Here is a 16069-nt window from a genome sequence, read left to right as displayed (position 1 = left end):
AATCTGGTGTCACGTTGTTACTCCGAGTGGCACACATCGTCATGGAATGTTTTTCTAAGTCCAGCTATAAAGGAACCGAGCAGCTGAGAATAAAATGACGTACAACAAATGCTTCACCCCTTTGCCGATAGACGGTACAGCAATGCACTGTGCCGCCAGCCTTTTCTCCGCTGGCTTTTACAGGCACTTTATATTTTAGTGGTAAAGTTTCACCATCACTGCATTAGCGTCATCTTGACTTGTTACAGCACAAGTGCCAGCATTTGACAGACAGAAGCGGCATATCCCTCACCCAGCTGGTGGATGTCAAACCATTCAGGGTTAACAACAGTGACGGGGTTAATAACATTGTCTGACGTTCATCCATGGAGTACAAATCTTACACAAGCTTCCTATAGATACAATCTATCCTCCCTTTTTAATTTGCAATTCAGCTTCTCATTTGTTTTTGTTACATTTTTTACAGTTTGTTACATTGTTTTAATATTTCGTCAATTTAACTTTTAGTTAACTGGGAGGGAAAAATATACATTCCTGCTTCGGGTAAACAGAAAACACAGCAGTACACCGGCATACTGTGGCATGACCAATCTTGACAGATCTATACATTGTTACTGCTTTCTATAAAGCAAAGAGGGGGAAAAATAAATAAATATATAAAAACGCAGCTGACAATTGCTGTTTCCCGCCAACAGATCTGCAGCACATCACCATGTAATCCCCTCTGTGCAGCAAAGGGCTTCACAGGAATGCAGATCACCTCTTTCCAACCTTTCTGGCTGCACACAGGGGTCAACAAGATTCTAGATATCTTTTCCAGCCCAATAAGAATCAACATGCAGACAAGTAAAATAGTATGTATAAGTACACCAAAAAAAGAAAAAACAAAAAAATTACAAAGACATATCTACATCAGGGATTCAAAAGGCCTGGCTGCCTAAAATTTGACCCCTGGCAGCCGTTTACCTGCGCGGTGCTGACCTGTCAGTCACCGCCACAACCGGTAACAGGGCAATCGGTCCTGCTTTACTGGCGCAACATGAAAGCAGTATCGGGAAACACTGACCGGCAGTTGCGGTGACTGACAGGTAAAGTGAGCACACAGGGTGGGGAGCGAAGCATAGGGCTCTAGGACTCTGCCAGCCCCTCTCTCAGTGATGTCCGTATCAGGGGGAGGGGGAACAGGAGTGCCAGTGTCACAGATACACGCCGACACAGATCTGACAGGTGGTGGGGTAATCAAAACAGCGCCCGTCCCCCTTCCCCCCTGGTGGAACGCAACAATAAAAAAATGTTGCCTCCTAAAATTTCTAGCTGGCCCCGAAGTTAAAATGTGTCCACCCTCTGCAAAATACCTTCCAAGATGTGATGGATGGTTTAACAAAAATTGTTTCACAGATTAGGTGGGAGGCTGCGCATGGCAGCGTGAGGAATGCTAATCTGGGTAAAAGGTTCAGGAAGCTTAAACATGAATAAATGAACTCACATCCCAAGGGATAACAGGCAGAAGATCTGGGGAAGCCTGGGGTGACTTCACAAGTCCTGTCAGTATGGGATGGCCTCATGGAAACTGCCTGTGTGGGGGGACTCCATGGGTTACAATGTGTCAAAGGCCCTTCTAGAACTGCAGGGGTTAAGAGTGTCATTTTCAAGGCTCTACCCAGCCTCAGTTGATCTGCTGCTGCCCTCACTGAGCAATACTAAGAACCAGGGACTTTTAGACCAGAGGTTGAGATGGTAACATTTTTAAATGTTTAGTTCTGAATAGACAGTAAATATTGGACGTTAGCCAAGCCGCTGCCATAACCAGCACGTACCATGGCACAATATGTCCAGCAGCCAAGCCGCTCCCATAACCTGCACGTACCATGGCACAATATGTCCAGCAGCCAAGCCGCTGCCATAACCAGCACGTACCATGGCACAATATGTCCAGCAGCCAAGCCGCTGCCATAACCAGCACGTACCATGGCACAATATGTCAAGCTGCCAAGCCGCTGCCATAACCAGCACGTACCATGGCACAATATGTCCAGCTGCCAAGCCGCTGCCATAACCAGCACGTACCATGGCACAATATGTCCAGCTGCCAAGCCGCTGCCATAACCAGCACGTACCATGGCACAATATGTCAAGCTGCCAAGCCGCTGCCATAACCAGCACGTACCATGGCACAATATGTCCAGCTGCCAAGCCGCTGCCATAACCAGCACGTACCATGGCACAATATGTCCAGCTGCCAAGCCGCTGCCATAACCAGCACGTACCATGGCACAATATGTCCAGCTGCCAAGCCGCTGCCATAACCAGCACGTACCATGGCACAATATGTCCAGCTGCCAAGCCGCTGTCATAACCAGCACGTACCATGGCACAATATGTCCAGCTGCCAAGCCGCTGCCATAACCAGCACGTACCATGGCACAATATGTCCAGCAGCCAAGCCGCTGCCATAACCAGCACGTACCATGGCACAATATGTCCAGGAGCCAAGCCGCTGCCATAACCAGCACGTACCATGGCACAATATGTCCAGCTGCCAAGCCGCTGCCATAACCAGCACGTACCATGGCACAATATATTCGGCAGCGATTCAAATTTAGCGCTTACTAGAAACACAGCACCACCTTTCAGAGGCGAAAAGATGACCCAAAAATGAACAAGCTGGTGGCCCCCTCACGCACACTGATTGTAAACTCTTTGGGGCAGGGACACCTCTCCCTAATGTTTACATTTAGATTTGAAGCCCCTATTCCCAGTATGTATTACAGCTCATGTTCTTCTGCTGCATATATACTGCTGTGAAGCGCTATGCGCATGGACGGTGCTACACAGCACTAGTTATACATACTGTGCATACCCTGAATTCTGACACCACCACGGACGCGAGAAGAGATAGGGAAGAGCAGCACACTGGCATTTAAAAGGACACCGCAAGTCTAGATATCTGCCGCTCCTGGGAGGAAAGGGGTTACACAGCGCACAGGATTACTCTGTCACACAGATTGCCGTGTTAAATGCTCTTCAGAGCAAGAACTGTTTGACTCCAGACGTTTCTGCATCCTGATGTGGAGCAGATATTGGTGTGTAGGTAATTACAGAAACTTGGACAGACAGAATGGGGCCCGCTAATAGGTTCACTACCCAAGCCTTACATTTATTGCTCACCTTTTGTAAAGGCGTGTACCCCAATACTAAGTGTTTTCAGTAACAATCACAGATGCAATCAAGTGGCCAATACATTTCCTTGTCAGAAGTATAGTTTGAGGCAATAATGGACTTGGTCACCGGTGCACAAAACTACTGAAATGTGGACCCATCTCTGTAATGGTATAAATATTTTATCGCAAGCTCAACTTCAGGGCCTTTCATATACACAACATGAACTCCCGCCAAAGGCCCACCTGTGTGGTACTCCTGCATAACTGCAAACCGAATATTCCCTGCATTGCAAGAGGTGAACGTGTCTCCGATGAGAATTGCAGCGACTACACCAGCACAATGAACACTATGGCCTTGCTTTGTTTCTCCCCCCCAGCCAGCTGGTGCCAGGGGAATCTCTCCAAGGCTGCAGTGTGAAAATCCCTGCATGCGTACTGCAGAGGAGGTCGCTCTTTCAGCACGCAGCTCGTGTCACCAAAGGAAGTAAAGGAATGCCAAGGAAGGAAGAGAGAAAACAGCGAACAAGGAACTCTCCTAGACATACTAAGGCTGCGCTTATAGTGCCGGCAACAGCGACGCAGCGTCAAAACAAATGTATTGACGTCGACGCGTGCGCTTATAGTAGGCGCAACGGCATGGTCGCAATCGCTGGAAGTCACTTCAATTTGATTTTTCCAGCGAACGCAGCGCGACGTCAGCACTATAAGCGCAGCCTAAGGCCAGGGCCATGGTCAAAAAGACCGTGCTGAGCAGATGCACTTACCCCCTGCATCTGTAATCAGCGCGGCTTTAGGAGCCGCTTCCGCATGCATAAACGCAGGAGACAGCAAGTTTAAATTTTGCCGCGGAGGGAAGCGGAGGGCCCGCCACGTGACTGCCAAAAGCCAATGGCAGTCAGTGACGTCGGCGCCGTGACACACTAGCCCCGCCTCCTGCCCGGCATTTACAAGCGCGCACGTTGACGCTCATGCAGGGACACTAAAAAGCTCCTGCTTTAGCAGGAGAGCATGAGCGTCAGCGCTGCCCAGCGCTGTGAATGTCACCATGTCCGAGGCCTTAGATGCACCTACAGACTGGGTAGTAGCCGGCGGCTTAACACTACTATATCTAACAACTGGTAAATATGTTTTGCGGATTTCTGCACAAACATTATCAATCTGATGTGAAAATCCAAAATGTCATGGGGGTGAGGGAGGGGATGAAGGGGAAAGCTTCCAGAATAGGGTGCATATAGGAATGTACGGAACAAAGAAAGTACTCTTAAAAACAAAAAGATACGCCGCTTTATTGCAAGGGAATAACAAAAACACAAAAGACCAAAAGTTTTTAAAAAAAGTATGAAAGAAGAACTACCAAAACGGAGATGAAATAATTACCGACTTGTGTGTCATCAAAAAACTTCACACTATTGGAAACACACACACTTTGGAGCAGGGGAACCTGGTTCAATTCCCGGTGTCGGCTCCTTGTGACCTTGGGCAAGTCACTTTATCTCCCTGTGCCTCAGGCACCAAAACAGATGTGAGCTCCACAGGGAAGTGACTGTGTCTGCAACATGTCTCTGTAAAGCGCTACGTAAAACTAGCAGCGCTATACAAGAACAAACAAATATATACATACATACGCAGATTGTAAGCTCTTCCGTGCAGGGACACATTTTCCTAATGTCTACATTTATTTATGAAGCACTTATTCCAATTATGTCACGTGTTGCTGCTGGAAAGCGCTGTGTACATGGATGGCCTTTTATAAATAAAGATACATATAGAATTAAAATATGATGTGGACAGGCAGGGGGCACAGTGTGAAGTGTATATAAATAAACTGTAAGGTTGGGAACCAAGAAATGCTGGCATGATAAGAGGATTCATGCGCTGGCTGCACTCCTTACCACTTCACCCCCACATACTTGCATAAAATTAAAAAGCGCTCTCATTCAAGTTATTTTCTGATGACCTACTTTAAGAACTAGAAAAACTAGTGACCTGCCCACTTCCCAGTCACATTGAAGTAGACATGCCACAATAATAAGGCATTAAAAAAAGCTGCTCTGTAATAGCTGGGACACCTCCCCCTTCACCAGCTCTTACACAGGATAATGACATTCAGTTTGTTAGGACAATCAATCAATCAGGAGCTCTGGGTACATACAACATTATGCAGGGCTACAGACAGCGCTACATACAGCAGTGCTACAGGAAACACGCGTCTGTTTTCTGCTGTTGATGCTTACAGATGTTAGGATGCTAATGTCTAGCAGGGGTCTCCCTCACCCTACCCACAGCTATACAGATTCACGTCAAGCTCATGTCATTAAGGGAGCAGTCTTTGGGGCTGAAGCAGTGTCTCAGGGAGACCACAGGGGCGCGGTCTCAGGGAGACCCCAGGGAGACCCCAGGGAGACCCCAGGGGCACGGCTCTCAGGAAAAAAAATTACATAAATACATACATACATACAGGGCAGGGACCCGTGCCTGCAAAAAAAAAAAAAACAAATAACATTTACTGTACAGCACTGTGTACAGTCAGGGTTATACAAAGAAAAAAAACTATTATAATTCCACAACCCCCCCCCCCCCCCCCATGTCATCTCGCTTCTGTACACCAAGCCTACCTTGCCAAAACAAAATCTCCCCACATTAGACACTAGATTACCAGACTGAACGTCACTGGGAGGGAACAGCAGGACCCTTCTCTCTGGTGCTGCCAGGGCACAATGTAAGCTTACAGTTAACAGCTCGAGATGTGGACAGGCAAACAGTGAGTATCATGTTATCGCCTCTGAAAGATGAGCACAGCTCCCAGAGGCCTGTCGCATGTGCCTGTCTTTGCTTAGTCAGAGGAAGGCCTAGGCTTCACAGACTCGAGCCCAGACACATTTGCCTCTAAAAATACAGCACTGATAGCAGTGTCACTCCTTGTGGCCACATGAGCAGGCCTCATCCACACGGAAACAGTGGTCTGTCTTGCATGAAACCATACTGCCCGAACTGTGCTATATCTATCTGTTCAATGCTTGAACAGCTAAACAGGTCTGTACCCAATGAAATGTATAATCTGACACGTAACAGCAGCAGTGCATAAATCACACAGGAGGCAAAATAAACCCCCATTATGATATTGTAAGGTGAATACTTTGTTTAATATTTGAATGTCAAAACACCTTTTAAAGTTGCAGTCCTCACTTTAATAATTTAGTATTTAAGTCACAAGAACCAGGGATGTTTAGTATTTAAACTTGAAAAGCTAAATAGGTTTTTGGTTATTAGTGTCGTCAACAGCCTGAAATGGAGCACTACAAAGGGCTTTCAGAATGATTTATCACGTGTGATCTTTAAAAGGTCCAGTGCAAATAACACCCAAGCATAATGCTTCGGATCTACGCAGTTAGCAAAAACTCGGCAGCACCTACTTCATGTTATCTTAGATTATAAGAAAGTCTGTACCAGCTATTGAAGGTAGTCAATTCAGATTATATAGTTATTCTCAAAGGGCTGTGAGCTACAAAAAAAAAACAAAATAAACATTAATAGGATACCACAAACACTACAGAAACAGCCTCCTCATGCAAGAGACAGAAATCCACATATAAAAAGGTAGTCCCCAAGTTCATTCAAAATAAATGTCCAACGTGTAGGTTCTAATAACCCACAAGAAAATATTAAATAAAAAAAAATTATAGCAGCACTTACTGTACTGCTTTTCAAGCAAAGTTTAAACAAAAAGTACAATATTGAGAGAAGGACCAAGACAAGAAAACTACTGGCACATTATGCCCTACCTGTTACACACTGTGCAGTAAATCCCCTATCCTGGAATAATGTCAAATAAGCACCTGCACAAATAATGATTTGGCATCAATACAACCCCTCACATGACCAGTTTTATAGGATGCTTTTAAAGCGGAACGCTGGCTGACAAAGTGTGTGTGTGTGTGTGCGTGTGCTCGCTCATGTTCCGTCAGTCTGTATTAAAAAGACCCACCATCCTTACAACAGCATGAAAACTTTGTTACACAAAGATCGCTAAACTTGTACATCAACTCCTATAAAATCTCTGTTGAAGTTTTCCGTGGAAGTTGCCTATACCCATCCTTAGGTGAAGAGGCGGAAAGTAAGTATGTCTCTGTAAACACTACAGGTCAATGGATTCACTTATCGTAAGGTATACTTATGAATTGCCCTCCAACACATACTGTATATATCGCAATATCCCACATTGCACAACTTGTAACACCACTGTTTTTATAAACAGAGCTACAGAGGAAACAAATTTAAAAAGTACATATTTTTTTAATTAAAATAACACTGCCGGTAATATTTACATCTTACTTTTTGAAGGGTGTTTGCAAAACACAGTTTGGTTGGCGAAACTGCTAAATGTTTAGGTCAGCATCCACAGAACCAAAAACCTACTAAAGTAATAAGAGCTTCAATTTGATTCCTTGTATGTGCAACAGGAAAGTATTAACCCCTTCACAGCAGGAGTGATCAGAAACCCACTCCAGGCTACAGTGTGTGCTGCCAATACCTCCAGCAGTCAGGGGGTCAATTACAGGAAAAGGGGTGAAAACAAACAGTGCTGGGGACCAATCACATCCAGAGGCAGCTCCTGAAATGCACAACATGGCTATTATGTTCACCAACAGCGGTCAGATTTATTAACACCTTCACTACCAGACACCCATCCAAAAATTAGATTTGCGTTAAGAGTAGCGGGCACTAACCGCCCCTCACAGCTTGACCCCAACTTATTGCAGGATCTCTGGCAGAAAAGGAGTTAAACCCACATAAAGGTAAAACTCGTACAAGTTGCAGGACCTGTGCGCTCCACAGAGACCTCATGTGTCAGTCGTGTAATAAAGAACAGGGAGTTCACACAAGAAATCAAGGTCTCAGCTCCTGGTGGCAAAGGCAGGCACAAATATTACACGTGGAAGGCATAGAAACTTGTAGGTTTCTTTGGCAATCAGTCTCATTAGTACCAGGATTCACTAGAATGTAACACACGCCAATCTGGCATTTAATACCGTTCAAGTTAATAGCAGTCATGGTACGATACCCCCACAGCGCAGATTAAAGTGTCCGGCCTAAAATCCTAAACATATCCTATGTAATGTGCCCAAGTAATCTACCTGCCAAATACAACATTCCTATTCAATACATGTTACACTGCTCTTTAATGCACCCGCAAATAAATATGACAAAGTTGCGTCTCTCTTTTCACCTGTACATAAGGCACCAATTGAAATGAAGACTTTTTATACGTTCAGAAGGCAGGTCACACAGGGCCACCGTCACGAAGCAGTGCTAAGCTGTAAAGCACTTTAAGGCCCATTCACTTGGGCAGCATGTTTATCAGTCTAATAAGCTGCAAAATAAAGGGAAAGCCCAGGATGGTAACAGAAGTTAGAGGAGGCTGTGTGAGGAAGGGTCTGAACTCCAAAACCATTAAGAGAATAAAAATAAATTGTGGGGCCAGCAAGGAATGGGGTAGCAGAGAAGTGACCAGGTACTGTAACACCGGCCCAATAAAAGGGGATTGTACCATGCAGTACTCACTAGGGACAATATGGCTACAAGGGCTTCTTATCACCGGGGCAAACAACCCCTACAGCAGGGCTAGCCAACTCCAGTCCTCAAGAACCGCCGCGCCCAGGATATCCCTTGCATAAGCACACGGCTCAGTCTTTGCGTCAGCACAGGTGGCACAATCAGTGGCTTAGTCTTTGCCTGAACCACTGATTCAGCGACCTGTGCTGAAGCTGGGATATCCTGCAAACCTGACCTGTTGGTGGCCCTTGAGTACTGAAGTTGAGCACCCATGTCCTACAGAATATGTTCTGGTCACAACAAAAGTAGAGTGCATTAAAAACATCGTTCAACTCACTTGTACACCCTTTCAAATGTATCCCGATATGAAAACCACCCATATAGTCATCTCCCGGGCTGCTGTTTCACACCATCAATTCTGTCTTCAGGGACAAGCGTCAATGCCATCACTGCTCTATTGCTATTCAATCCAGGAGTTATACAAATCCAGGATTACCATGTACGCCAAAATCATGTTTCAGCTTACATATAGAACAGACTTCTTCAGGTTGAAACCCAAATAAAAAAGGAAACTGCTTCTTCGCATTGGCTGGATTGGTTAAACTGTGCGCAAACTGAGGGACGCGCCCCCCCAGGGGGAGCGGGAGAATTTGTAGGGGGACGTGGGCAGTTAAATGCTGGGGGAGGCGTGAGGCCTCTGTAACTCACTTAACTGCTGCCAGCCAGGCCTTCCGGCAACGCGTCGCCATGGCAACACGGCATCAAATGACGCTGCGGGGTCGTGTGACATCACGCATTGCCATGACGTCACATGACCCGCAACGTCATTTGACGCAGAGCCATCGGGAAGGGGGGGGGGGGACAACCGCTGCGGCTCCCAGGAAGGGGGCCACCGCTCAAAAAGATTGCGCACCACTGGGTTAAAACACTATCCAACTACAGAAAATAATTTCTTGCTCCAATACTGGTAAAACAGCAACACAAGCCGCTCTGGCAGTTAAATGGTTAAGAGCCATGAACCGGCAGGGTCTAGCAAAGAGGTTTCCAACCTTATTTTGGTTATGGAACCCTATAATTATATTGTGAAATTCTGCGGAACCCCAACCCTCTCTAATAGCGCGTCTGAGATCAGATGCATTGTAAGGAACCCCAACCCTCTCTAATAGCGCGTCTGAGAACCGATGTATTGTAAGGAACCCCAACCCTCTCTAATAGCGCGTCTGAGATCCGATGTATTGTAAGGAACCCCAACCCTCTCTAATAGCGCGTCTGATCAGATGCATTGTAAGGAACCCCAACCCTCTCTAATAGCGCGTCTGAGATCCGATGCATTGTAAGGAACCCCAACCCTCTCTAATAGCACGTCTGAGATCAGATGCATTGTAAGGAACCCCAACCCTCTCTAATAGTGCGTCTGAGATCCGATGTATTGTAAGGAACCCCAACCCTCTCTAATAGCGAGTCTGAGATCAGATGCATTGTAAGGAACACCAACCCTCTCTAATAGCGAGTCTCAGAACCGATGTATTGTAAGGAACCCCAACCCTCTCTATTAGCGCGTCTGAGATACAATGCATTGTAAATTCTTTTGTATTTGGTACAATTTTTAAACGACCTGAAAGTTGCAGGAAAACCTTTAAGGCTGCTGGGGGAACCTTGGTTGATAAAAACACTAGTCTAGCAACATGTTATGTTCTCCAGTGTGTTGCAAGCCCCCCACTCAGAGGAAGAACTGTTCCAATTCAAGACATGTTTTGTTAACGGTTTTTACGTTACCAAACACCTCATATAGCTAGCTCAGCACAATTCGAAGAGTTGTAATATCAGATGACTTTGTTTACAGATCTGAAAGTTAGGCTTCGAGACCAATAGTGATAAACATGTACTGTAAAATCTCCCAAGTGCAGCTGTATGTGTGAGGTTGTCATACACCGATTATTCTGTGTATGTCATCTCATTACTCTATATTGCCTTAAAAACATTACATTAAAATATTTTAAAAATACACAAGAATTATATTAAAACAAAATGCATTCTCACTGTTTGACAAATATTGTAACGCTTACAGCAGATAAGGATTGTGCGATCCAACATTGTCTAGTCATATAACATACTTCATACTCACAAAATAAGAACCCAATGATCTGCTTTTTCTCCCCCCCCCCCCCCTCTCTACAGTATAGGGTTCTCCTGTGCGATAGACTCAATTTTCTGCAATCTACCACCTCTTCTGGAAGAACATTCTAAGCACCCACAACTCTTTCACAAGATTGACTTGTGACAAAGGGGAATTTCGGCACAAGACAGCCCAATCAGTCGCTTGGGCACAGCCTACTACAACTTGCCGAAGCCAGCTTGCTGCCGATCAGCCGCGGAAGGCAGTTCGCCACAAAAGTAACCCGCTAATCTTACCCCAAAAACATGAAGTCCTTGTCCTAAAAACCCCAACACGAATCTTCACCCGTAAAACATTAACCCCTTGGGCTGAGCTTATAGTGCAGGCTACACTGACGATGACATCACCCAAGTTATAATTCAGTGTTTACTGTGTTGCTGGCTGCAAAGGGCAGTGACACCAGGCATGTGATTGGCCTATTGCAGTCACATGGTGCGGCCGTTGCGGTAAATATCAAAATCTATTGACTTTAGCGATTTTGGTCGCTGCGTCACGCCCATTATGGATTACATTTACTTGTGACGCGGAGCCGCTGTAGCTGCGACTATAAGCGCAACCTTATGCTAAAACCCTAACCCCTTAACATAAAAGCCCTAGCCATAAGCCCTTACGCTAAAAAGCTAAACCATAACCCCTTACCCTAAAAAGCTTAACCCCTTACCCCAAAGCCTGTAAATGTAACCACTTAACTTACCTTAGTGGTGCAGCTGTTGGCTGCAGCAAGGTGTCCCATTCCGCTTTGGTACATACAGAACCCGCCCCATACATTTACATTTTCGTTAAATCTCATATACGGCAGTATATAATGACTGGGTTATAAAATATTCCATTAAAAGCTTTGAAAGAGGTTCTGTATGTACGAGGTACTGGGACCTACATATACGAAGCATCCACAGCCTTTCAGCTTTCACCGTTATATACCCAGATGGCATGTAATCATTGCAAAGACAAATAGAATGGCTGAACTTACTGCCTCCCTAACCCCATACTGCCCCACATGAATGCCTGTCATCGCAAAACCCTTTCATTTTATGAAAAAGTCACAAACACAGAGGGTTTAACTTTGCATTTTGCTTTCGGCGAGAGCTACAAAAAGGAAAAGTGGAGGACAACTTCCACCGTGGATTCTCTAGCAAAGTGGTTTGCGGTTGGCCCAGCTTTCAATTTGCATAACCTCTTAATACAGCTCAACCCCCTTATAACGCTGTGCTTGGGGTCCAAAGAATCACATCAAGTTATAAGCGGACCGCATTAGAAATGTATGCATTGTACAATAAAGTATTTAAGATAACATTAATCGTGTTGTAAAGTATTCATAAATCCGGAAATTGGGAGCCACGCTTGCATCACGTTATAAGCGGATTCGCGTTGTAACAGATCACGTTACACAGCTGTACCTCTGTGAGGTATGAAACATTGCCAACCTCTACAACAAAGTAGTAGTTGAACATGGCATCTCCTATGCCTAATTCGGATGTAGGAAAAAAAAATGACTCAATCTGGAGCGGTGTCCAGAAAAAGCTTAAAGCCGCGGCTTAGAAGTCTGTCACAGTCCCGCTGCAGGGTGTTGGGGGGGGGTTCATGCTTCCAGATCGGAAGCCCATGCCACGATAATCCTCTGTGCCAGAGACAGCCATCCTTGCACCATTGGTATTTGCAGATGTATGCAGCAGATTTGAAGTGACACTTCTTACCGAAGAAGAACAATAACATTCCTTGTGTCATTAAAAATGACCATCTCTCGATTTACATTAGAAACACCAGCCAGGTGAGCAAGCAAGGACATGCTTTTCACCCCAATTATTTCTGTAAAAGATTAATGCATGGCGCAGACCTAATAAAATTCCGGTTATATTTCACCAACTAAGTTATTTTAGTTCAAAGAATCAGTACAATGGGTGGCAGGCAACTGCAGTGCCTTTTATTATACCAAGATTCGTTTTTCACACACTATGCAACAGTTTACAAAACTTTCTTCTGCGTGTGTTGCATTAGGTCAGGACATTCAAAGGCTTAAACTCTTTAAGCCATCTGTGGCTAGAAAAAAAAAAAACCCTCCTACTCCTCTAGCTACTTACCACAGGCGGTAAGGGACACCTCTTCCTAATGTTTATTTTTATGTCGGTAGCGCTTATTCCCATTATTTTCTATCATGTATTACTGCTGTGAAGCACCCTGTACATGGATAACCCTATACATATAAACATTACTTAAGTGATGTGTTTGCTTACCATTGGTATCTGGGGTATGAAAACAATTTCACAATTAATTTGCGTTATGTAGTAAAACAAACTGGTTAATGTAAAAAAAATAAAAAATAAGACAAACAATCGAAGAAATATCCTGTTTTAAAAGGGCACCCACATGTTGAGATTGGGCACCATGCTAATGAGAGGAAGGGGGTGGCGTATAAACATGACCCCCCCCTCCACCACCATTCGTCCCAGTGAGATGACCGTTTTCATACGAGCATCAGAGTGTAAGCTCTTCAGGACAGGGTTTCCCCTTGTGATATAATCAGAACATGCAGTACTTTCCCCCACACGCTGCCCATATTTGTTAAATCCTTCAATGTACGTGGAACATCTCGTCCGAGTCCATGATTTCCATTAACATACATGTAACGCTACAACAAGATGCTGAGTTTCTCCCATTCACAATCATTGATGTCCATGTGCCATTAATCAAGTGTCACCCCCAATGTCACTGCATTAAACAGGGAAGGGAGTCAAGAAAGAAGCAGGACCTGGTGTCTGGTGATAGTCTGAGCCCAATGTCACAACCCCGGAGACATCCGTCACATACCAGGGGGGAGAGGTAGGGGGGGGGGGAAGATAAGGGGGGGGGGGGGGGGGGGGGAGAGAGGTAAGGGGGGGGGGGGAGAGGTAAGGGGGGGGAGAGGTGAGAGGGAAGGGGGGGGAGAGGGAAGGGGAAGAGAGAGAGAGGGAAGAAAGAGAATTTCCTGGGCCGAATGACACAGCGGGGCCCTGCCGCGGATCTCGTCCCCCCATCCCCGAGCAGCGAGACCCATGGAATACACAGGAGGCTGGGGCCTGGCGGTGCTTGAGAGGCCGGGACATGCAGGAGCCCGAGAGGCCGGGACATGCAGGGGCCCGGGAGGCCGGGACCCGAGAGACCGTAGGCCTGCGGGAGGGAAGGGTCGGAGCCTGAGAGGCCGCAGGCCTGGGGGAGGGTCGGTGCCTGAGAGGCCGGGGCCTAGCGGTGCCTGAGAGGCCGGGGCCTGTGGGAGGGTCGGTGCGTGAGGCCGGGGCCTGGCGGGAGGGGGAGTGTTGGTGTCCCCTGGGCCACCTCCTCCGCTCCTTACCTGATCCGCCCGTGAGTTTAGCTGCGAGCCGCCACCATTATAAACCAGCCCCAGCGCGCAGACTGAGTGACCGACTCCCGAGGCGCAAAGAGCCGCGGCTTCCAAGTCTCGCGAGAGTGGCGCGCGGCTCCTCCCTCACTTGTCTCCTCAGGGAGCCGCCGCGGCGCGTCCCCTCGGCAAACCTCGCGAGATTTTCCTAGGCAGCCACTGACAATCTCGCGAGACTCCTGCCCCCCCCCTTGTCATGCGATTCCTCCCCGCCGCCATTGAAAGCTCAAAGTCTCGCGAGATTTCCCGGCTGCGGCACCTCTTCAACACGCCGATGGTGCGTTAAATCTCGCGAGGTCTGCACGAAGAATCTCGCGAGGTTAGCCCGCCTCAGGAAAGGGAAGCGGCTCTGAGGCCTGAACCTGAGTAATGAGGCCTCACCACCCCCACCCCCCCACCCTCCTCCCCCGTCCGGGGCCTCACCTTCCCCCCCCCCCTCGTCCTGTGCGGGGCCTCACCTTCCCCCCCCCCATCTCCTGTGCGGGGCCTCACCTTCCCCCCCCCTACTCCTGTGCGGGGCCTCACCTTACCCCCCCCCCTACTCCTGTGCGGGGCCTCACCTTCCCCCCCCCCTCCTCCTCCTGTGCGGGGCCTCACTTCCCCCCCCCCTCCTCCTGTGCGGGGGCCTCACCTTACCCCCCCCCCCTCCTCCTGTGCGGGGCCTCACCTTACCCCCCCTCCTCCTGTGCGGGGCCTCACCTCCCCCCCCCCCTCCTCCTGTGCGGGGCCTCACCTCCCCCCCCCCCCTCCTCCTGTGCGGGGCCTCACCTCCCCCCCCCCCTCCTCCTGTGCGGGGCCTCACCTTACCCCCCCCCCCCCCTCCTCCTGTGCGGGGCCTCACCTTACCCCCCCTCCTCCTGTGCGGGGCCTCACCTCCCCCCCCCCCCCTCCTCCTGTGCGGGGCCTCACCTCCCCCCCCCTCCTCCTGTGCGGGGCCTCACCTCCCCCCCCCTCCTCCTGTGCGGGGCCTCACCTCCCCCCCCCTCCTCCTGTGCGGGGCCTCATCTTCCCCCCCCCCTCCTCCTGTGCGGGGCCTCACCTCCCCCCCCCTCCTCCTGTGCGGGGCCTCACCTTCCCTCCTCCCCCCCCTCCTCCTGTGCGGGGCCTCACCTTCCCCCCCCCCTCCTCCTGTGCGGGGCCTCACCTTCCCCCCCCCCCCTCCTCCTGTGCGGGGCCTCACCTTTCTCCCCCCCCCCTTTTGTCTTCTGTGCAGGGCCTCCCCCCATTTCTCTTCTGTGCGGGGCCTCCTCCCCCCTTTTCTCTTCTGCGCGGGGCTTTTTCCCCCTATTTATCTTCTGCGTGGGGCCTCTTCCCCCCCCTTTCTCTTCTGCGCGGGGCCTCTTCTCCCCCCCCCCTTTCTCTTCTGCGCGGGGCCTCTTCTCCCCCCCCCCCCTTTCTCTTCTGCGCGGGGCCTCTTCTCCCCCCCCCCCCTTTCTCTTCTGCACGGGGCCTCTTCTCCCCTCCCCCTTCTCTTCTGCGCGGGCCTTTTCTCCCCTCCCCCTTCTCTTCTGCGCGGGGCCTCTTCTCCCCTCCCCCTTCTCTTCTGCGCGGGGCCTCTTCTCCCACCCTTCTCTTCTGCGCGGGGCCTCTTCTCCCCCCCCCCTTCTCTTCTGCGCGGGGCCTCTTTCGCCCCCCCCCCCTTTCTCTTCTGCGCGGGGCCTCTTCCCCCCCCCCTTTCTCTTCTGCGCGGGGCCTCTTCCCCCCTTTCTCTCCTGCGCGGGGCCTCTTCCCCCCCCCCTTTCTCTTCTGCACGGGGCCTCTTCTCCCCCCCCCCTTCTTTTCTGCATGGGGCCTCTTCTCCCCCCC

At 48.8% G+C, this 16069-nt stretch overlaps 1 protein-coding gene across 18 annotated transcripts in view; it reads right to left on the bottom strand.

Annotated features, from left to right (window-relative positions):
* HUWE1 (HECT, UBA and WWE domain containing E3 ubiquitin protein ligase 1) overlaps nt 1-14366 on the bottom strand; it is a 64582-nt gene extending 50216 nt beyond the window's left edge. For all 18 annotated transcript variants that reach the window (XM_075578450.1, XM_075578456.1, XM_075578455.1 and 15 more), the window contains exon 1: nt 14216-14366. The gene's annotated coding sequence lies outside the window, so the exon portion shown is untranslated. The remainder of the gene's footprint in view (nt 1-14215) is intronic.
* Between the last annotated feature and the right edge of the window lie 1703 nt (nt 14367-16069).

The sequence above is a fragment of the Ascaphus truei genome, chromosome 21 (genome assembly GCF_040206685.1).
Source record: "Ascaphus truei isolate aAscTru1 chromosome 21, aAscTru1.hap1, whole genome shotgun sequence".
Taxonomy (NCBI): domain Eukaryota; kingdom Metazoa; phylum Chordata; class Amphibia; order Anura; family Ascaphidae; genus Ascaphus; species Ascaphus truei.
Note: the sequence above shows the minus strand (reverse complement) of the source record. Positions and strands in the feature narration are given on the sequence as shown.